General features: G+C 42.9%; 1 long non-coding RNA gene across 1 annotated transcript in view; it reads right to left on the reverse strand.

Annotated features, from left to right (window-relative positions):
- Window positions 1-20576, reverse strand: part of LOC147725405 (uncharacterized) — a 57694-nt gene extending 37118 nt beyond the window's left edge. The window contains exons 1-2 of the long non-coding RNA XR_015309825.1: window positions 20448-20576; window positions 10408-10466 (exon numbers count right to left, since the gene is read on the reverse strand). This is a non-coding gene — a long non-coding RNA (uncharacterized LOC147725405). The remainder of the gene's footprint in view (window positions 1-10407; window positions 10467-20447) is intronic.
- Window positions 20577-23899: the final 3323 nt, after the last annotated feature.

Below are 23899 nucleotides of genomic sequence, written 5' to 3' on the forward strand. Positions count from 1 at the left end.
AGGCCCAACAATGGGAGCAATAGGCCATACAATGGGCACATCCTTGACTTCAAGACACAGTGCCGCCAGCACAGGGGAGCCATCCTCTACAGCACCCTATACCCTACTCTCCCAGGCACCCACTGTAACAGGTGTGCCAACAGTTAACCCTGGTTGAGAACCAACCATCCCCAAATGCCCCAGATTTGTGCTGTCCAGCTAGAGCGTAATCCACCGAAGCTGGGCAGCAAGGTATTATCATTCAAAGTCCGTCACGCTCAGGCCCCCTTCGAAAATTGGTCACTTGAGAATGTCTAGGGACCCTTGCGCCTTATGCCATCCCAGATGTGTTCTTTCAGCAATGAGTTCAGTTGCAAACCTATTGTGTCACAGGAAACGGTCCCCAGCTGCCGTGAATCATCCAGTGTTCAAACTGCTCTCAAATGGGAGTTATTTGATGTCAAACTTGTTGTGGGATGCTGCCAGGCATAGCATATCTGCTCACAGTAAGTTCCAGGGTTACTTGTTGTATGCAAGTATTTTTACCACCGACCCACATAGTCAGGGAGGCGCCACAATAGTCTTCATTGAATGTCTCCCATATACGGTTTGATTCTCTGAGCAGACTGAAAGCCATGCTTTTACGAAAGGATGTGGCCTTAACCTCAGCCCAAGAAACTTTTGTTCTTCAGGTTGCAAGGTCTTCAGCTGAGATAGGGGCATAAGTCCGAACAAACTTCCCGCTTCATTTCGGAGAAATGGTACATCGTATATTTAACATGTCTGATATCAGTTTCTGGACTATTGAGTACCTTTCAGCCGATCTTCGGGGCTATTCCATCATTTATACACTCCGTATCAGGAAGGGTTTATGGAGGGCTTTCGCTGGTCCTACTATTTGTAGTGGGTATTCTGGTTTACATTTTCCTGCTACACAATGGACATCCGAGCTTCCAAAGAGATGGAAAAAGCACTCCTGGTGCGACGTTGACGTGAACGCTTGGTACTCCATCTGGGCACACCTCAGCTTCAGGAGGTAAGGGAGCATTGGTTCCTATCTTTCAGATCAGTCTGCGTCTTGCCTGTGCTCCGCTGCCTATTCTGCTGATATAAACGCATGTTGGGCATATGTCTAACGCTTCCATCCTTTGTGCTACTGCACGTAGACGTACTAATGAACCCCTTAAAGGTCCACGTATTACAGTGTCTTCAGCATATTCCCATGTTGATGTCGGCATTCTTATAGCCACCACAGGATACTTCAGCTCCTGTCAGAATGGACACCTGTTCTGCAACAGGCTCACAGGTGTTGAGTGCTTCCTCAGTGGCTGCTGTAGGAACTGGAGAAGATCAACTTTGCTCCATGGACCTGATCCAAGAGGTGTTGGAGGGACCGTCATCTGCTAAGGCAAGCATCAGTGATGTTGCATCTCCCACACTGAACACATAAACTTTTGGCTCTCCGTGTGATGGGAACAATTTGGCCTTATTTCCAAAACAAGCCAAATTGGAATTCAGAAACATTATCTTGTTTATTTTTCTCTCCTTGCTCTAACCGAGCTCCATGGCTTTCGGTGTGCTCAGTTAAGTCAGTATATTGACTATTTAGAGGACTTATAGAGCTTTTACATCACATTTTACATATGCCATGTTTTTTAGATGGTTTTTACATTTGATTTTAACAATGTTTTTATGCTTTTTAGACAGGCATATTTTATGATTAGTTTATCTTATCGTCCTTTGGATGAGGAGTGGGTGTTCTGAGACCCAATGTACCCCAATGTAGGCCTAGATAGATGCACTACCTTTTACCTACATTTGCCCTACCTTGATCTACATAATGGCTCTGGCACTGACCTTTTACCTAGTTATCTGTCAAATAAATGTTGTGTGGTTTTCTTAAAAAAATATCCTAATTTATTATGCATGAGGATTCTTAGTATTACACAGCAGGATTACCATCTTCAGTATAATAACTGTACAAAAGTGGCAGCTATCTTCATCCTTGAACAAGAGGGCCACAGTACCATTACACATCTAGGTAAACCCCCTGAGGGTACCCAAAGGGTATATAAGCACCACATCTTCTCTGGGCAAACCAGAGCAGAAGCTTCCATGCTGACAAGAGACGCTGGAGTCCCTTAACGGAGAAACACCAGCACACAGTGGTCTGACATTCCTTGTGGGGTGTCCAACCCAAGACCAAGACGGGGTCCTTCATTCTTTCCCATCAGGTAATGGGTTTTGGCTCTTTCCTAGGGGGATTCTTGGCCTCACAACTACATACATGCTAGGTACACTTAGGTACACTTAGCTAGGGTTCGCATCTCAGGAGTACGCTTGATTATTTCTATATATCTATATGCTTGCATATATTCACTGTTGTAGCACCATGGTAGAATTCTACCTTCTAGTTACTCTGTCGGTGCTTGCGATCATATATATCTATTTTTGTCTACTGGTTGTCAGAGCACACATGTTTTATACTAGAAAGACGCTGCTTCAATAAATGCTTATTCATAATGTCTCCATTGTTTATTCTGTACATCTCTCTGAGAATTGAGCACGAGTGACGGAACAAAAGGTACTGTACTGTTTCCACGATCCTTGAAGGATCAAGGGTTGTCCTGTTCGACAGTGGCCAGAAACTATTCGCTCCTTGATAAGGTTAGGGGGTTTATACTGGCACTGTGAGCTAGCTGGTCTAAAGGCTAACATTTTGTCTGGGGGTGTCTGGAATCAGTCACCTTAGTTTATGTTGTCTAATCGTGCAGATCCTATGTATCATTAGGAACTACACAACAAAACCATTGGGACAACAACCATGTTGGGAGATTGGTAAACATGCAAAGCAGCCGGGGCAACATTATAATTTTGGCCAATGGTATCCATGCAATAATGTGAAGTCTGAGAGAACGCCAAAAAGCTTCACTTCCCTTTAGGGAGTGCACCACCACCCCTAGGTTGCCTTCCTGCTTGTCCTCCAGGGGGTGGTAAACCTGGATTCCCAGGTGCTGGAAAGTCGAGGGAGCCCAAACAATCTCCGGAAACAAAGTCCCTGGTCTATCCACATTGGGGACCAATTGGAAGATACAGGTCCTCGCCACGTTCACCCGAAGTCTTGATAGTACCCCAAACTCATTCAAAAGTTGTGACAATACCGGGATATCGTAGACCATGTTGACCATGTATAGCAGTAGGTCGTCAGCGTATAGCGAGATCAGGAATTCAGTGTTGCCTACCCAGACACCACAACAACCTTACCGCAGTCTGCACAGTACACCAGAGCTCAATCGCTCAGGCAAACAGGAGAGGGCAAAAGAGGCTCCCATGCCTTGTATCCTGGCAAACATCATACTGGTCTGACACTATCTTACCTGTCCAGATTCAGACAGTAGGGTTGGTACATAACAATCTAACCCATGCCACCTACTTGGCCCCCAGTAGCATCTGGGTCATGACTGATTCCAAGGATGCCCAACAGATGGTGTTGAATGCTTTCTTTAAAATCACAGCCATCAGGCCCACCCCGGCGTTGTCCTCCCACCAGGGAGGGAACAGCACTGAGTAAAGCTTGGTGTAGGTTAAGGGAGGTATTGTGCTGTGGGATAAACCCACACTGGTCAGAGTGGACCAGTGCATGTTCATCTGAGGGAGGAGATGTGAAGCCAGTAATTTTTTTAAGATCTTGAAGTCCTTGTTTCACATGGATAATGGGTGATATTCCGTGGGGGGCAGCCCAGTTGTAGGCCTCTTCGGGAGTGTAACAACTATTGCATCCTTGGTGGTGGCCGGCACTTCCCTCCATTCAAGCACCTATTGTACATGTTGGCTAAGCGTGAGGCCGGAGACCCAGTGAACATGGGGCAAAATGCACTGGCAATCCATCAGGGCCCAGCGTATTCCCCCTTGCCATGCCCCGGATGGCTCCCTTGATCTCCTGAGGTGTAATGGGACCTCTCAGTTCTGCTGCAGCAATAGGTGTCAGGGTCGGTAGAGCCAGGGGGGGGTCAAAAAGGCTTCCTCAGGTCTCTCAGCACTTCGGGTTGCTTACAATAGAGTCCAATATCTTATTCCTGGAAGTTACTTTTAATCTCCACCTGGGTATGTATCCGATGGCCATCCGGCTGGGTCACACATGTGATCGGGGTCCCCCGCATCTCTGGCATACCAACCAAGTCAGCAATCGGCCCACCTTATCCTCTCCTTTATGTGCCCTGCTGATATAATTATGACAGCGCAGCTTCTCTAAAATAACATTGTAGCATTACTTTGTTTCTGCTATCTCAGTCGGGTCAGTGTCAACCTGATTGTCCAGATCATGAATGGCCCCATCAAGCGACACCAGCTTGCAGTCAAGTTCCCTCAAACGCCCACTATGGTACTCATACAGTGGCCATGGATGACCGCATTAAAAGCCTCCCACTTCACCAGGCAATTAGAGGTCACGCCCGATTTGTGTAAAGTAGTTTGAGACGGCCTCTCGGAGGCCCTCTTGGTATGTGTCATCTTCCAGGGTGCTAAGGCAAAGGCTCCCAACTGTGATTGTTGTACAGTCCATACTATATCAGTAAGAGTGTGCATTTGGTAACCATCTGGGTCTGTTGGCCTTAGTCCTGGTTAGCTCACAGTGCACCATCTGAACCTCTAACCTTGCAAGGGAACGGATGGTATGTGCAACCTCAGAACATATAGTAAATGCTTCACTATCACAAGGGATCCTCCCCGACTGGCTAAAAACAGGTCAAGTTGTTCCCATAATCAAAAAACCCACAGCGGATGCATCAGATCCAAACAACTTTCGCCCAGTGACCAACATCCCTTTACTGGCCAAGCTGATTGAGAAATGTGTGCAGAACCAACTGAGCCAACACATCAACAAGTTCTCCTTGCTAGATGAATGCCAGTCAGGATTCAGAGCAGGGCACAGTACAGAAACAGCGATCCTCCATATTGTTGATGATGCGCTACAGGCCCTTGACCAAAATCAAGCATGCTTGCTGATTCTCTTTGACCTGTCTTCGGCATTTGACACGGTAAATCACGAAGCATTACTGACCAGGCTACGGGACAGCATAGGATTGTCGGGAACTGTGCTGAAATGGTTCGACTCCTTTTTACAGAACAGAACGCAGCGCTTCCTGGTTAACCAATCATTTTCACTTTCATGCCCTATCTCAATAGGAGTCCCTCAAGGATCGACACTATCCCCAGATCTGTTTAACCTATACGTCGAACCACTCGCAGAAATTCTCCAAAAATCTCAGATATCCTATCACATGTATGCTGACGACACGCAAATATACTTAAAGATCGAATCCCTAAAATACATTGAACTAATGAACGAGACACTAAAAATGGCACTACAATGGTTAACCACAAATCATCTGAAGCTGAACGCACATAAAACAGAGTTCTTACTAATCTCACCGCCAAGGAGCCATACGGAATTAAAGGAATGGACGAAAGTCGTGACTGCGCTAAACTGCACCCCAACCCTGGTCAACTCAGCTAAATCACTAGGAATCACCCTAGACGAGAATCTAGACATGAAAGCCCACATTAACTCAATGGCGAAAAGTGCCCGCTTCCACTTGAACTACTTAAGAAAACTGAAACCATTCATCTCAGAGGCGGACCTCAAATTGGCAATCCAATCTTTAGTTATCTCGAGGATCGAATATGGCTGCACCACCTTAGCTGGCTTACCAAAAATGTCTACGGCACCTCTAAAAGCCTGCCTTAACGCTGCGGCAAGACTTATCACCGGAACCAGGAAATATAATCATATATCCCCTCACCTGAAAGCCTTAAACTGGCTACCTTATGAAGCCAGAATCCAAATGAAGATAGCATGTATCACACACAAAGCGCTACACGACAACACCCCAAGATATCTAGCCAAGAAAATTCAACTGTCTGGTGGCAACCGACCAGCTAGGAGTGCTGAGGAGTTGCTGTTACGGCCAGCCTTTTTCCGAAAGAAAAAAACCTATGACAGAGCGTTCTCAGGAGCTGCCCCCAGAATATGGAACTCACTCCCTCCAAACATCAGAAAGATCCAGAATCTGGTAACATTCAAGCGAAAAGTGAAGAGCCTTCTGATGAATAAATACATTACTTAGTGAAGATCTTTGTTCATTGTTCTGATATATTACTGCCCTAGTACAGAACATGTATGTCATGAGAAAGGGAAGCATAGTCAATACTATAAGGAACGCGTATTCTAAGATACGAGAACGACCTAAAGGACACCACCAATGGATATTTTGACTGAACCCGAGAACGGCATCCCACATGAACTTATACCGATCTACCTCATTTATGTTATATACACTTGCTTTTGTTATAAGCTTAGCCATAGCATATTATTAACGCTAATGGCACATGTGTTATGAATATATATCACCTACCTCACATCTGTTGTACTTTAACTGTTAATATATTTGTTAACCCTTTACCTCTCCCATGTTAAGCGCTCTGATACCCACGGGTCTTGTTCGCGCTATACAAAACTTTATAATAATAATAATAATAATAATAATAATAATAATAATAATAATAATAATAATAATAACATGACAACTATGACTTCACAAGGAAATTGTCAAAACAGATCAGTACCTTTCCTTAGTATCTCATATATACCCATAGAGAAACACAAGAAATACTAGAACTTGCATTTCAACCATTTCTTGGAGCAATATGATTCTAGTGTAAAATAAGTGCACTGTTAGGTTTTTTTTTATTTATAGAGCACACGGACACTCACGAGTGTCCGCGCGTGAAACCAACAAAGGGAAAGAGTGTCTATTTAAGCAAAGAGATGTGTTTGCAAGTTTTTCTTGAATACCGATGGGTCCTGAATGTTGCATAGGGCAAGGGAAAGTGCGTTCCAGGCAACAGTGGCCTTCCTTGTCAATGAACTACCTCCAAACCTCTGATATTTAAATCGAGGAACCTGTGCAAGACGTAGAGACGTAGAGCACAACTGTCTAGCTGGAACATAAAAAAAGAAATGTTTTTGTTAATAAAGTGGGCAAAGCCCATGCAAAGCTCGGTGAGCCAAAACCAATCATTTAAACTTCACCCTTTCCGCAACCGTGAGCAATGCAGTGTGTGAAGATGGTATTGCACGCTGTTCCTGGCAGAGATACCCAGAAGAAGTCTGGCTGCCGCATTTTGGACCACCTGCAGCTTTTTCATCAAGTAGCCCGAAATGCCGATGTAAAGGGCATTGGCATAAGCCAGCCGGGACAAGATGAGTGCATAGGTGACCGTTTCTCTTGCTGCCTGGGGAAGGAGAGGGAAGAACTTCCTCAAGGTTTTGAGGAGACCAAAACATTTGCCGGCCAGCTTCTTGATATGGTCTAAGAAATAAAGACTCTCATCAAACCATACTCCCAGATTCTTTGTAGGCTTCCCTACAGAGGTTGGCAGTGGGAGCCCAGGAGGCCAAAGAGATGCTCGGAAGATGGGAGGGAATTTTCCAAAGAGGAGAATCTCTGACTTCTCCTCGTTGCATTTTAGCTATGCAGCAGCTAACCATTTAAAAATGGAGGAGAGGCAGTGATGAACCGAGGAGACAGACTCATCATTATTGTCTCAAGTAAATAGAATCTGGGTGTCATTGGCGTAAGCCATCACTTCGGCCCTCAAACTCTCCGACAGGTAGACTAAAGGTGTAATGTAGATATTGAAGAGAAGGGGGCTAAGGCTAGACCCCTGGGGTACTCCTGCCATCACAAACTGTGTGGAGGAGGAGGAAGGGGGCATCCAAATCTGCTGGGCCCAGTCTTCTAAGAAGAATCTAAGCCAGTTCCAGGCAGCACACTACACACCTATCCTGGCAAGTGAAGAGAGGAGAAGGGAATGCGGGACCGTGTCAAACGCCTCCGAGAGGTCCAGCAGAATCAATGCTGCCCTCCTGCCGGCGCCCAGACACTCCAGAATGGCCTCTGCAACCTCCGCCAGGACGATTCGGTGCTGTGAGCGGCCTGGAAGCCTGACTGTGCTGGGTGCAGAATACCCTCCCTCTCGACAAACTCGGTTAGTTGAATATTGACAACCTTCTCACACACTTTAGCCAGACCGGGCAAGAGGGAAATAGGTTGATAGTTCCCTGGGTTGAGGGGATCTAAGTGACTTTTTTTATAAGCGGCAAAATCCTGGCCTGCTTCCAGGCCGCCGGGACACTTTCTGGAAAGACAAATGAATGATTACTACGACTACGGAAACACCCTCTATGCCGGAACCACAGCCAAACTTCAGAAAAGACTCCAATGCATCCAGAACGCCTCTGCACGACTCGTCCTGGACATCCCCCGACACAGCGACATCTCCGGCCACCTGAGAGACCTGCACTGGCTCCCCGTCAGCAAGAGGATCACGTTCAGACTCCTCACCCACGCACACAAGGCTCTCCACGACCTGGGCCCCAAGTACCTCAACAACTGCCTGTCCTTCTACACGCCCACCCGCCAGCTACGGTCGACCAGCCTTGCCCTCGCCGCCGTTCCACGCATCTGCAGAGCCACCGCCAGAGGAAGATCCTTCTCCTACCTGGCAGCCAAGACGTGGAACTCCCTCCCCATCCACCTTCGGCTAAACCAGGACCATCTCTCCTTCAGGAAGCAACTCAAGACCTGGCTTTTTGAGCAGTAACGGACCCCTCTCCCCCCAGCGCCTTTGAGACCCATCCGGGTGAGTAGCACGCTATACAAATGTCATGATTGATTGATAAAATTGATACTTGTATAGCGCACTACTCACCCGCAAGGGTCTCAAGGCGCTTGTACGAATACCGCTGTGGAACCCATCCTGGCTTTCCCTGTGAGGCGTCCACTCCTGGGCACCCCCAAGGTGGAGGCCAGGCATCCTTAGGGTTGTGGGGGCCGTTGTGGAGATTAAGCAAGCTATTGCCAGAGTTGCAGAGTGGGACTCCATGATTGGAATAGGCACTGAGGAGAGAATTATGAGGTCCGTGGAATTTTGAGCCCAAGACCTGCCGAGGCAGGGAATTGAACCCTGGTCCCGGGCTAGACCTCTGCATCAGGGTCTGCCGCTCTAATAATTGAGCCACACTTCTCCTATTGATTGATTAATGATGCTGTTCACCTTTACATTGATCGTTTCTGGTGCTGCAGCTAGCAGTCTAGCAGGACAAGGATCAGAGGGTGAGCCAGATTTTAGGCTTCTAATAATTTTAAAAGAGGCTCACCGGCTTAAACGCATCCAGGCAATGTTCAGCACTGGAAAGTGGAGGCAGGACAGATGCCACGGTCTCCTTACCACCGTGTTTAAAAGCTGCCTGAATAATGAGGATCTCATCCAGGAAATAATTTGATAGGGTATTACACCAGGTGTCTGAGGGTGATGACACACTAGCTAGGGCGAGGGAAACGTGAAGCTCTGAACAATCGCAAAGATTTATTTCGCATTGTTTTTGGCGGAGTCAATTCGATTAGAACAGAATTGCCTTTTGGCAGCTGTTATGGCCTCATAATAGACCTTCAGTTTACTTCTGAGCTTCAGCTTAGCAGCAGAGCAGTAGTCACTGTGGCGCCATGCTTGCTCTAGAATCTTACATTCGTGTTTAAGTGCTTTAAGTTCGGGGCTGAACCAGGGTTTGGAAGGGGATTCCCTAGACAGTCCAGGAGAGCACTGTGGAGAAAGTGCGGTAACTGCTTTGGATATCCAACTGGTAAAGCCATAGGAAAGCAAGCAATAATAAAAGCAAAACCTTCCATAATCACCGGAAAAAAACTGTTTCTGTTGTTTTTAATGGCGTGAAAATGTGTAACCACTGATAACCTCTGTTTTTTAAGGTATTGAAATTTGTTGAAAGCACTGAAAAAACCCCACCAGAATTTACCAAAACTAGAAACTGAAAACAGGAAAGCCTAAATATATTCTATACATTCTCTAAAGGGCTTTGGTTCTGCTTTCTTTATCCATTGGCTTCTCAGGTTCAGGGATCTTTAGCCACTGGTTTGCCAATCACATCCTGTGTCAGCCCGTAGTAGTATTAGTTTCACAGTAGTGTTCGTTTTTATTGTCGGTTTGGTTGTGTCCTTCCTCCCCCATTTAAATGCATGCAGGATTTTTTTACGCCTCAAACATACACTCAGTTATCAAACATTTACCTCTTTATGTAATTCATGCCTTCTAAGAGCCAAGCTATGCTTATTTGTTCTGCAATGAAGCAGGCTTTTTTTTGCGTTTGTGAGGGCTCACGTGCAATTGCTTTTGCCAATGATGGTTTTTTCTTCGTGTACCTGACTCTTAATTACTGCTCTCTTTAGATGCAATGTCTCATTAAAATGATTAATGGCAATAAGCATCAGGTTCCTACGCAAACCTATTGACTCATGGAAATGCGTTTTGTAATCATTTACAGATCATAGTAACAATATTTATAAGTTTTACCTGTTTGAGGTCTTTACCATTAGTCTTGATATTCTGTCTGGAACGATTGTCATGATCACCTAGAAGAAAACATGAACATTTTTAGCTCTAAAATTTTTCCTTCAAACTGCTCTTACGGTGTTTGGTTGCCTCCAGTATGTCAAAGAACTGTAAGCCTATCTACTCCTTAGCTCGCACAGGTTGCAATGCCCAGAGGTAGTAAAGTTTCTGATGTACAATATATAATCATCTGTGTCACTTGTGGCCATACCTACTAATCAAAAATCTACCACTAGCCTGAACTTTGAAGTGTCATTGATTTGGGTACTGCTCTGTAGAACTAGAAATTGTTCGTGAATCAGTTTTACCTACACCATAAGCAAACAAGCTGTGGCAAAGTCTCTAGGTCTTGCCATTGAAACCTATTACCTTTGCCAATGCTTTTTCTTCTAGATGTCCGCCATGTGTCGGAAGGCTCAGCAGACATATTTGAATGGTTAAAAAATTATTTTACAGTGGCAGGTATAGCTCAGAGGTTGGAGGGGAAGTGTGTGCCTGGGGCTGGCTACTTTTTAGCGAAGAGAGGGAGGTGAGGGGGAAGATTGGAAAGCAGCAATTCAAGGTTTATCATCAGTGGCAGACTGTCAAAATACTCTTGATCGGATAAAAACAAGAATGGGGAGAAAAGCAATCGAATCATGGAGCAGGGAAGTAAGACAGACAAAAGAGCCAACTAGTCATCAGTTTGTGGCTGACTCAATGCCCACTTTTTGTCTTGTACTGTTTATAATAGCCCTTGAACAACTAGCCGCCTTTTGGCAAGACTTAACTTAGGGTCTTGAGAAGCAAAATAGGTGCAAGTATTGTGTATGTTTATCCTGTTCTGTTCTTCCACATTTTCCACCATACCTGATACTAGGTACCAATATTATACGTAGTAATGTGCTTTATGTGCCCACAATAAACATGTAGAACTCTATGGCTATTTAAGTCTATTTGGGTTGTATGGCAAAATATAGTGATCACCAATATCATGACACATGAATATCACGTCAAAAATGAAGCCTACAAAAATATTGTGTTTATATATTTCGTATGAAAAATTATCAAAGTATTGTGTCAAAAATATTATGGAACAGTATATCGACAAAAAAAGGAAGGAATATTGAAATGATACATATAGTATCATAACTAATTTATTTGCAATATCAATCTAGAAAATGATAACAGAAATACAAATACGTCGTTTTAACAAGTAATGTAAATAATATATGTATATGTCTACATTACAAACAATATAAAAAAAGATTACATTCATTAAATTAAATATGTAAACAATAGTTTAAAAATAAAGATGAACTAACATATACATAAACAAAACATAGATGTAACCTAATTCCAATTGTAAAAAATAGTTTAAATTAATACAGTGACCTAAATAAATACATAAATATCTTCATTTACTCTCAAAAATAAAAAACAATATCTAAGCATTTTTTAAATTACATTAACAATATTACAAATATTATAATTAACAAATGCAAGTTAAGAGTGACGTATTTCACAATAAAATTTAAAAAAACATATTATAAAAAAGTTAAAGTTAAATTAAGAAAATACATTAAAAAATTATAGAACCAGTAAAAAAAATACACAAAATTAAAAAAATAACTATGTTAGGTTATAGAGACTTTTATAGCGTGTGCCTACCCAAAGGTGTCTTGTCGCTTGCAGAGACATGAGCTATTGAGCTGGAGTATCACTGATTCCTAAACAGCCAGGTCTTAAGTTCCTTACTGAAAGCGAGAAGGGTAGGTATGGTCTTAAGATGCAATGAGAGAGAGTTCCACAGCTTAGCTGTGCTGTTAATGAAACTCCTTCCTTCCCAGTTCACTTTCCTGATTCTTGTGGTCATAATCAATCTCACATTGGTTGATCATAGGTTTCTACTTGGTGAATGCCAGTTAAAAGCCTGCCAGAGAAATCTTGTTCCTTCTCTGTGCAAGGCTTTATGGACCAAACTGAGTGCCATAAATTTAATTTGCTGTTGCACCGGGAGCCAGTGAAGCTCCCAAATGCCTGCAGGTATCGACTGGTATTTGGGGATATCCAACGTCAGTCTGGCTGCTGCGTTCTGCACCACCTGGAGCTTCCCAAGTAGTTTTACCTGGAGATTCATATATAACTGTTAGACCTGGCACCATTGGCGTGGGTCTCCCTTCCATTTTTCGCTGTTGTCTCTGTTTTTGCTGGTTTTAGATGCTCTGGGCACTGTGCCAATGCCATTCAGTGCCACAGCGCAAATGCTCTCTATGTAAATATGACTGTGAATTGGTATATCCCTGATTGGCTTATTTGGTTTACCTGTTAATAAGTTAGTCCCTAGTAGTGTGGCTTGTGTGTGCCCAGGGCTGGTAACCGAAATACTGCTGGTGAGCCTGCAGCGCTGGTTTGCGCCACCCACAGAAGCAGCTTGTAAAGTGTTCCTCAGACCTGCCACTGCAGTGTCTGCGTGCAGTCCAGAACTGCCAACTTGGCTGTGAAGTGCCCACACTTCCCAGCCCCTGAATCTTCCCTTAGCATCAGGTCAGTCACCCCTATGGTAGGTGCATTGTGTGTGTAAGGTAGGACATGGCTTGATATGTGTAGCATGTCCTGGTAGTGAATCAGCCTCCATTTTGTTTTTCACTGCTGCAAGGCTACCTGTTCTCCATAGACTAGAATGGGCAGACTGGCTATTACATCTTATAGTCCTATCTGACTTAGGGAACATGGTAGAAATTCGAGTTTAGTATGCCTGAACTCAGAATGATAAAATACATCTTTTAGTGAAGTTGGTTTTAATATTCTGTGTTTAAAAATACCACTTTTAGAAAGTATGTATTTTCTTGCCTAAGCCTTCCAATGTGCTCTGCTGTTATGTGTATTGGCTGTCTGGGTTTAGAGGGGCAAGGCAGGCTGAGTCAGACCTGGGTGGAATAGTGATATCTGCATTGAGTACTGGGGAGGGGTAGCTTCCTGACCTGAATAGGGCAGTGCCTGGCAAGGTGAATACTGGCTGCACCTCCTACTGTGTGTCTGATGGCAGACCCCCTCTTTCTGAAAGGAAGGATGCAGCCTGGTAAACAAAGTGCTCCAGGCCTGAGCATAACAGGTTCTGGCTGGGTTCAGTGACTAGAGACTTTTGAGAACAAATACTTTTTGGGTATAAATACCTGTGCCCAAACCCCTGATTTTTGTATTGCTCCTGGATGTCAGGAGGAACCTCTGTCCGTGTTACTGAAGGAATCTGCAGGAGAGGACTGTCCTTGTGCTTGTGTGCTGTTTCTTGGATTGGCCTGCAGTAGTTCCCCTTGGACTTGGAAGAAGAGGGAAATGACTTTTGAGAGACTTTTATTTTGCTAGGCAATCACTGGAGGGCTAGAAGAGAGCTAGCCTCCTGCTGGAGGCACATGCACACCTGACTCCCCCACCAGCCTCCTGATTCCTACCAGCGAGGACTTCTATCTGCAGGTTAGGCCCCTGTGAGTTCCAGGGCCTCTAGTTCTACTACAGAGAAGAGAGTGCTGAAATCGTTGCTAACGCCCGTTTGCGAGCCACCGCAGCTGAAGAGCATAAGAAAAATCATTGCGCTCAAAAACCAAAGATCATCGCATTGCACGCTTGCGGGCCACAAAGTGCTCGCTAACCCCCGAGATCATCGCATCGCACTTTTGCGGGCTTGTCGAAGGCTTGCTAACCCCGGATCATCGCATCGAGATCATCGCATCACGACATTGCAGAGCGGGCGCCGAGCGTCTGCCATTTTCCTCGCATCACACCCGGATCATCGCTCACTCGAGGGGCGCCATTTTCCTTTGTTGCAACAAGATCGCACACGCAACTGGATCAGCGCATCATCCTCCCTTGCGGCAAGGATTCAACGCATCGCTGGCCTAGCGTGAAGAAGTCTGTTGCTTTGTACCGCACGTAGCCGCAGACCGGCGCATCATCCTCTCCTGCGGCAAGGATTCAGCGCATCCCCGGCCTAGCGTGGGGAAAATCCTCGCTACAGCTCGTTTGCAACATTTTGCTTGTTTTGCTACTAAATCCAGGTATGTTGTAAGCAAAAGGGTCACAGAAACCCCTGCTTTGAACTGAACCCCTATTTGAACACTTTGAACTCATTTTACAGCTTTTCAAGATGCCCCCATTTTTCAGTCTTGTGGCTTTTTACCATTATTGGTCTTGTGTTAAGTCTATATATAAAGATACTTTTTTTTTATAACTACTTGTGTGGTGTCCCGTTGTAGTGTCCTTCACTGTGTTACTGTGTATGATCATAAATGCTTTACACACTGCCTCTGAGATAAGCCTAGCTGCGCGTGCTACATTACCACAGGGTTGAGCAGGGGTTATCAAAGGGTGTAGCCCCCTTACTCTGACGTAGGAAGAAGGGTCCCCACTTGAACTGTGGACAGCCACTGTGGACAGCCACTGCCAACTAGAGACCCCCATTTCTAACAATAAGCCATTACAATAGTCCAACTTTGACATAATTAGTGAGGAGACAGCAATCTTCCTAGTATTTCTGGGAATAAAAGGAAACATTTTCCTCAAGGTTCTAATGGTATAAAATGATGAGGACACTACTTCAGACACCTGGGCCTCATATCTGATCCATGATAAATCCTAGATTTTTGGCTTTAGTCACCGGAATGGGAGGTGTGCCTGGGCTGTCAGGCCACCAGGCAGGAGACCATGCTGGAGAGAGATTGCCAAACAGAATAACCTCTGTTTTACTCTACATCAGTTTTAAGCAGTGTCTACTCATCCAGCTGCTTAGGGCAGTCATGCAATTGTTTAATCTTAGAGGGTAGTTGATATCATTGTCTACAGTTGATACAGCCAATTGGGTGTCATCAGCATAAGATGTTGGATTTAAATTGAAACTTTTAATTAGAGGGGCAAGTTCTGAGACGTAGATATTAAAAAGCGCTGGGCTCAATGAAAAGCCCAGAGGAACCCCACATGGCAAGGTAAAGGGTGAGGATTTAAACTGACCAAAGTTCAGAGTTTGAGATCTCTCTGATAGAAAGGAAGTTAATAACTTGAGAGCTTTACCTTTAACCCACATGGCATTCAAACGGTGTACCAACAAGCTATAGTCCAAAGTGTTAAATGCTGCAGATAGGTCTCATTAGATAAGAGCTCCTGACACTCCGCCATCAAGTGCCATTCTTATCTCTTCGGTGGTTTTTATCAGAGCAGTCTCCGTACTATGATTCACTATAAACCCAAACTGACTGGGGGACTAAACGTTGATAGTCTAGAATAAAATTGGATAGCTCTACATGAAATATTTTTCCCACAGTTTTAGCTGGCAAAGGAAGTCTTGAGATGGGACGATAGTTGGTAGGATCGCTGGTATCAAGAGTTGGTTTTTTTAATGAGAGGAAGAATATTAGCTAGTTTCCAAAGTGTATGAAACAACCCTTGCACAAACATTTGATTAAAAAAGCAATGAAAAATGAGAGGCGATCAGCTGATTTGTCAGCTTTAAAATTTTAGGGGGACATGGGCCGCCAGGAGAACCAGATTTGGCAGTTAAAAGAAGAGAGGCTACTTGATTAGGAGATGTTGGAGTGAATTTTGTGATCACTTCCTGGTCGTTTATATCCATGTTGATATTAGATTTTTCAAATAGATCAAAGATTAGATCAACCTTATTTCTTAAGGTCCGAGCAAGGGTATCACAGAATTCTTAATTATGCATGGTGGAATTGTTTTTTGTAACTGAAGTAAATTTTGCTATAATCTGGAACAATTCTGGAATTACCAGTTTTTTCAATTAATTTGGTGTAAATGGTTTTTCATTGATAATCATCTTTTACAATAAAAAAACAACATTTGCAAAGGTGTTGCACTTTAAAGGAGTCAGATTAAATAATATTACTCCAATTTAAGCAAATGTAGAAAAACTGTTGGAGTTTGGAGGGGTTAGATTTGCTATTGACACTCCAACATAAGCGAAAGCATGAACGTGTTGGACTTTGGAACAGTTAGATTTACTTTTCCCACTCCAGCGTGATCAAAATCAGGGAATGTGTTGAACTTTGAAAGGGGTTAGATATACTATTCCCACTGATAATGTAAGTAGGCTATACTGTTTTAGGTTTAAACATGTAATAACTAATAAAAACTCACGGAAAAGGAAGGAGCCCTCATCAATGTAAACTTATAAACAGTGATAAACACCTGCACAACCACAAAATAAAATGCCATTCAAAGAAAAGAAAGTGAAATAGAATGAGTAATTTGTATTTCTTCCTGAAGGGGCCAACACAATATAATTTTGTTAGACATGGTAACATTAAGAAAGACTATTCTCAAATTATTATGCTTGAGGTTTTCGTTTAGGGATGCCATTAAAATATTGTTTCTTCTTCCTTTTGTTTTATCAAATTTTCTGTGTTTGGATTAAAAGTGCAGGGTGTACACGCATATTTTAGGCCTGAAATAAATATTTTATACATTGTAGAGATCTGAGAATATTAAAATCATAATTGATGTTTTGGTAGTGCTTAATTCTTTCAACGATTGGTAAAGTGTCTGGCTCATAAGAATCTTGGCCAATATGTATTATCATATTTACCCAAAGACAGACAATGGGTAAAACCCTTTGATACATCAGCCCGCTTCACTAACTAGACTGGATTTATAGAAGGTCAACTGCCAAACACCCCCAAGATGTATGCATTGTAGGTAAGGTATAGTGACCCTGCAAAAGGGGACTTTTCAAATACCAACAGAATTCATAGCTGCAAGGTGCCCCATTGTTATGTCTAATAGGTTTAGCTAATCCTGACTTTTTACCCAACTTCACGTTACCACTGGGCTTTTTAAGTCCATAGATACAATGTAACAGCAAAATGTTAAGTCACAGAATACAATGTGATTTCTGTTAGAAGGTCTGGACATACTTAAAGTGAGACGATTGGCATGGGGACACTTGCAGCTATGAATGTCCACACAACAGCAGCAAGCATGCTTAAAGTTTATGGTACAGGACTTCAAATTAAGTTTGTATTATTCAAAATTGTAAAGCTAACACAAGGTACTATGCTGTTGGCATGGTTGTCTACCCCTACAATGTTATAATATATATTGTTGATTAAAACCTTTGAATATAGCACTATTACCTTTTAAATTCATTAATAGTCCTGTAAACTAGACAGTGTCCTGACAGAGTGAGCCCAAGAGGTAAATAGATGTGGGTGAGGGGCAATTCAAATACTTTCTAGGCTTAAAACAGACTAACAAAGCCCAATGGGAAGGCACTACATACCCTGCATTACTTCTCCTTTAAATTAAATATATGCTTTTTAACATTCACTGTAAAAAAACACCATGTTTTATAAACACCGGAAAACACACTTTTTGTCTATTTTGGGGGTTAAGCAGCTGAATAAACACTGATAAGCACTGATTTCAAAAGGTTTGTAAAGTCCACAATAAATAAACACTGAAAACAGAACAGCCTAACTGTAAGCAACAGTAGGGAAAATATTGGACTTTGGAGGGTTTCAGAAACTCTTCCCACTCTATTGTAAACAACAGTAGGGTAAGTGGTGGGCCTTGCAGGGATTAGATTTACTATTACTGTTGCAATCTAAACAGCAATAGAGAAGGTGTTGGACTTTGAAGGGGTTAGATTTACTATTCCCACTCCAATTTAAATAACAGTAGGGAAAGTGTTGGACTTCGTAGAGGTCAGATTTACTGTTCTCATTCCAATCTAATCAACAGTAGGAAATGTATTGTAATTTGGAGGGGCTACATATGGCACTCCAAATACTATTACTTTTTAACTCAAAGATTTAAATACCTACTTATATACTATACTAGCAGCCCGCCCCAGCGTTGCCCGGGGCAGAAGGGGGCTGGGGGCAGCATTTGTTGCCCGGGGCAGAAGGGGGCTGGGTGCAGCATTTGAGGCTTTGAAAAATGTCGAATTTAACTGAAAAATCGGGCGCCAGCGTTATATTAAGCTGCTGCTTGCCGTAGTGCTCCCCCACATTCTGCAGGAGCAGATTTTTCAGTTAAATTCGACATTTTTCAAAGCCTCAAATGCTGCACCCAGCCCCCTTCTGCCCCGGGCAACAAATTCTGCCCCCAGCCCCCTTCTGCCCCGGGCAACGCTGGGGCGGGCTGCTAGTCTCAGTTAAAATGCGTCTTCCGCGACACACCAACACGCGTATTTCAAACCCTGCCAGGAGCCTACCATCTCATCACTGGAGTAGATTATCAAACCAAAGACGCCAAAATCTTCGATGTGTAGTCTTTTTGGTACAAAAACTGTTTGGGTAATTAAAATATAAATTTACAATCATCTTCTCCAGACCCACCTATCAGGCCTCATCGTTTGAACTACTGAATTACAATACATCTCATGATCTTACTCTAGCCTCCTGTAATGTAAACATCGCTGGCGGGCAACTGGTCATTATTGTTATTGTGTGAAGTCAGAAATCACAAAAGCAGGCCACGTCTGCCTCCTTGTGGAAGTTTTTGGTAAAACACGCAGCCTGAGAAACTTTCGGAAGATTATTTGCACAATAACTGTACGGCATAATAACTCGGTATGACTTTAAGTTATTCAAGTGTTGCTCTACGGCATTATAACTTGGTATTATAATGCCGTAGAGCAACACTTGAATAACTTAAAGTCATACCGAGTTATAATGCCATAGAGCAACACTTGAACAGAAGGGGCGCCTTACCTGCCAGCAGTCTGTCCATAGAGACGCAACAGTGCCTGCCATTGCAAACGCGCCTGTCCTCCGCTCTTCCCCACGCTCTTCCCCACGCTCCCGATGTCATCACGCAGACGTCGCGGCCGGCGCTACTTGCAAGGGACTACTTTATTTTTATTTCTAAATTTTTAAACAACGTATATTTTTTATTTTTATGTAACCTATGTCCTTCTGCTTGCCCTGAGGATTTCTAAGATGTCTTGGGTGTATGGATTGGTGGTGTACTTTTCGAGTTTACCTGGCTCAAAGGACACAGTTCTCTCTTTATAATAGTAGTATAGATAAAAACAATCAAAGGTAAATACAAATACAACAATAATGTAAAATAAACAATATTAATTTAAAATGCACTTCACTCCCTACAATATAAAAAACCAAAGTATAATTAATTATAAATAAAATAATAAGATTAAAACATTAATTCAATAAAACAGAAAAAAACAAGAATAAATACAAAATACATTTAAAAAATGTATTGTTAAATACAGCATTTAATTAACCATGAATGACAACACGAATGTACATAACAAATAATCAATCTAAAAAATGATCATAATTAATTCAGTTAAATATTTGATTAAAATAACAAATATTACAAAATATCATTTAAATAAGTTCCCATCCTACTCCTATATAAACCCAAGAACACACAACTAAAATATAAATTACTAATTTGACCAAACAAAAAGAAAATATGAATGAAAAATCACAAAATGCGCTTAGATAACTAGAATAACAATGAATGAATCAATTTACAAAAAGGCAATCACCAATTAAAGGTTCATTTAATATAAGAAATTCATTTTAAAAAACACAATTTAAATAATTTCCTATTCTATTCCCCAACAAACCCTACTTAATGCTGAAATTATAAATTACAAATTAAATGTTAAACAAAATTAGACATAATTGCAAACAAAAATCGAAAATAATCACATTAATAATATATTAATGCCTAAAAATTAAATATTAACTAATATATTAAACGAGTAAAAAAAACAATGTTTAATGCAGCTATATTGAAGCAAATAATAGTATATACAATATTTTTTTCAACGATATTATAAGACAAAAACAATAATCCTAGTGTCTATATTTTATTGCTCGATATTTTTGTAGTGACATTATTTTTTTACACGATATTCATGGCCCACAATATTTTTTAATAAATATTTTGACCATTCACCTTCCATTTGATTACTTTAGTCTTTAAAAGTTAGTGTTTTAACTTTGACCACACATTGCAAAACACCAAAAACATCCCACCTGCTTGCCTCTTCTTTATCCGTATAGCTGCAGTAAAGGTTCCTCCTATGCACACTGCCATTATTATAAACGTCAAGGAAAGAGAAATGTACACACTCTCATTGGAGGTGGTTGAATTATTTTCAGAAGAAACACCTAAAAAGAAAAATACGGCTGTTATTTTTTAGTATTTTAAATATTTGTTTTCTAACAGATACTAAGCCGGGTTCTTTTAGATATATTTGAGACTTTTCCAAGTATTTAAAAACAACATTAATGTTAGTTAGATTCTGAGTGCATTAACATTTTTTCCTCCAGTTGCCAGAAAACCCCACAGACTTTTCAATCAAAAGGTGACGTTATGATCGATAATTCTGATACTGGCGCCTTTCACACTTTTTTGAGATAATGTCCGAAAGGTTCATAGTGAACCCTATTGGTGCTCAAACCTGCCCCTTTTACCCATACTGGATACAGTTCCACTGCCATCATCATGACATCAGTACGCTTGACCCACCTCTTCCTGCCACTCATTTTCTATCTATATAGCAAGTGTTTGAGCCAGGGGTAAGGGATTGCCTCTGCAGACGCAGAAGGACGAAAGCCCCAAGCCCTCTTCAGCACCCTCTTGGATAATGTGCTACCACCATCGTTCTAAGATATAGATTTCCCAAATCGCAATGCCACATACATACCTTTCTACAAAAATTTTGTGAACAAAAGAGGCTGACAGTTTACAGAATATGCAAGCAATAGTTGCAAAATTCACTCCCCTGTCATGAAAAGAACCTCCAAAGACCAACAGTTACAAGAAATGCAAAATCTCCATTGTTATTTTATGGCCCTTAAAATGATCCATAAAAGCAGAGTTGCAGACAATAGCCTCACACGAATGTTACACCCACGTCTGTGGACTTTATCACAGTCACTTGTGCCTGCACCTGACAGCAATACATACCCACTTCGTAATCTTGAAATTCAAATAAATCTAACAAAAAAAATCGGTTCCCTTCTCTCACACTCAACAGTGATTATATAAATACAAATAATTTATCAAAGGTATTAGTTATAATATAACCACAAAAAATACATTGTGAAAAGGACACACAGGTATAGGTTTGTGTGCACATACAATGCAATTTATAACTTCAAATGTTTTACATCTAAAGTTATGGAACAGCATGATAAGCATATGCAGAATCAGAATCAGAATATGTTTCTTGTTCAGTTAATTAAAACCACAACAATTTATACATAGTAACATTCATCAAATATCCAGAAAAAGATGTTTCCTTTTTTTTGTTCTCTAAAAGAGAAAACTATTTATTATCATAAAATTTGCACTTCTTCCTGTATAATTTAAACAAAGCATTTGAAAAAATTGGCTAATATTTAAAACACAGTCTCAAATGTTATATCACACATCCATTTTGCCATACCACTAGCCATATTTTGATCTTTCCTCATGTTTAAAAGGGAATTTGATCAAGCAACAGTTAAGCTGTGGATCTTCTGGGTCAAGACATTTTAATATTGCATGTTAGAACCGGAGGTCTCTGGTTGGCACAGGTATGCACTTGTGACAAGTAAGGACCCTCAGCTCCACGTCAGGGCAAGGGAACTACTCCTTCGAATAACCCCTGCTCACCCTCTAGGTAGTGTGGCGCGAGCAGACAAGGCTAATCCTCAGGGCGATAGTAAGTTAAGCATTCATGATCACACACAGTAAACCCACTGACTCACCACAAATGGACACCAGTCGTATGGTTGTATCAAAAATACGTATACTTTATATAAAAGATAGATTCAAGCAGGATTATCACAAGACCAGAATAAAGTTTAGTAACTTGAGGTCACCAGATTACAATAGGCAAACTTAGTCTTTCAGTGGTCGTTGTTTAGCAAGGTACGATGACAGGGAAATAAGAATGTAGCGGACCCTGGATCCGATATGAACTCGAGACGGAGTTCAAGTGTATCTTGCTGGTGGAAGTCCGAGGCGTTTCAGGCGCGGCAACTTGTGAGGGCGGACCCCGAACGAGGCCGACGGTTCTCCAGAGGATCTCTCCGGCTCAATCCCCCGCGAGGTGCGAGGTGAAGGAGCTAGACTGTGGAGAGTTGCGGCGATCCGGGATCGGTGCAGCTCACGGGGCGAGGCGCCGTTCAGGCCTGCGGGGCGTACTACTTCTTAGCACGCCGGGTGTGACTCGTGGATCTGTGAGGGGCGTCGAGTTCTCGGGCAGACGGGTGCAGCACCAGGCTTCCGGTACCACGGTACAGAGAGGCCTTTCTTGAGGTGCGGCACAAGCCTTGGTATGCAGGAGCACAAAGCGAGACAGTCGGGTACGTTACGATGTACGGACCGTCCGAGGCTATGAGATGCTGTCCGTGCAGATTCCGGCTGGAGAAGATGAGAGGTGCAAAGCTCGCTCCGTAAGCGGCGAGGTGACAGGAGGGCAGGCGGCCCGGCACTGAAGTGGAGAGCGGCTCAGGGATGAGCGGGGCTCTCTACGGCAGGGCGACCAAGCTCCGAGCTGTCACGACCTGGGAGAGGGCGAAGGCACCCGAGTCACAACTCTGGCGAGGGAATAAGAACTGAGGCCCAACTGCAAACGGGCACAAGCAGATAGAACCCAATGGTCCTGGGGTTCCGTTCAGGGGGCAAGCTCTCGATCAAGCCCTTGGAGATCGTTTCAGGCACAAGTCTACAAAGTCCTATCTGGTCTTTTCCTCTCCATTCTCAGCAAGGCACCACTGCAGGTCAGTCTTACAGGATACAGACTGGTTTCCGTCCTTCAGCTTCTCTTGGTCCTTCTAGTCAGGCAGAGGTTCGTCGTGGTCAAAACTGGATCTGATTTGTAAGGAGCGGAGCTCCTATATTTATACTGCATTTCTTTTGCCTTTGCAGGCCAGGGGGCCTGAGCCTGGTTCAACCCGGTTCTGAAGTACTTTGTTGACAGGACGCTGCCGTCTCCTTTCAGGTTGCAGGGCAGAGACATCGGACGCTCTGCAGGAGGTGGAGCCAGCATTGTGGTGGTGGAGCACAACCATATTCAGAGTCAAGGACTACTCCGCCCACCCATCCTGGTGTAAGCATCTCATTCACCACCTTGAGCACCCGACTATCCCCCGGGAATCTCCCAGCCCTGTCACTCACACAAATCCAGACAGCAGATATACATCCTGGCAGAGGCGGGCTGAACAGTTAGGCGGGCAACGGCTAACTTTCTAAAAGTAGCATTTGCAAACACAGGATATTAAAATAAACCTTACTAAAGGAAGTATTTTATTATTCTGAATTCAGGCAAACTAAACTCGACTTGCTACCGTGTTCCCTGAGCCTGCCAGGACGATAGCGTGTAATATCTCCGTCAGCTCATCTGGCCTAAGAGAACCGGTAGCCCTTCAATAGTGAAGAACGAGAGAGGCAGTAATTCACTACTAAGACATGCCACACTCTAGGCCTGTCCTAC

Source organism: Lissotriton vulgaris, chromosome 3_2 (genome assembly GCF_964263255.1).
Source record: "Lissotriton vulgaris chromosome 3_2, aLisVul1.2, whole genome shotgun sequence".
NCBI lineage: Eukaryota > Metazoa > Chordata > Amphibia > Caudata > Salamandridae > Lissotriton > Lissotriton vulgaris.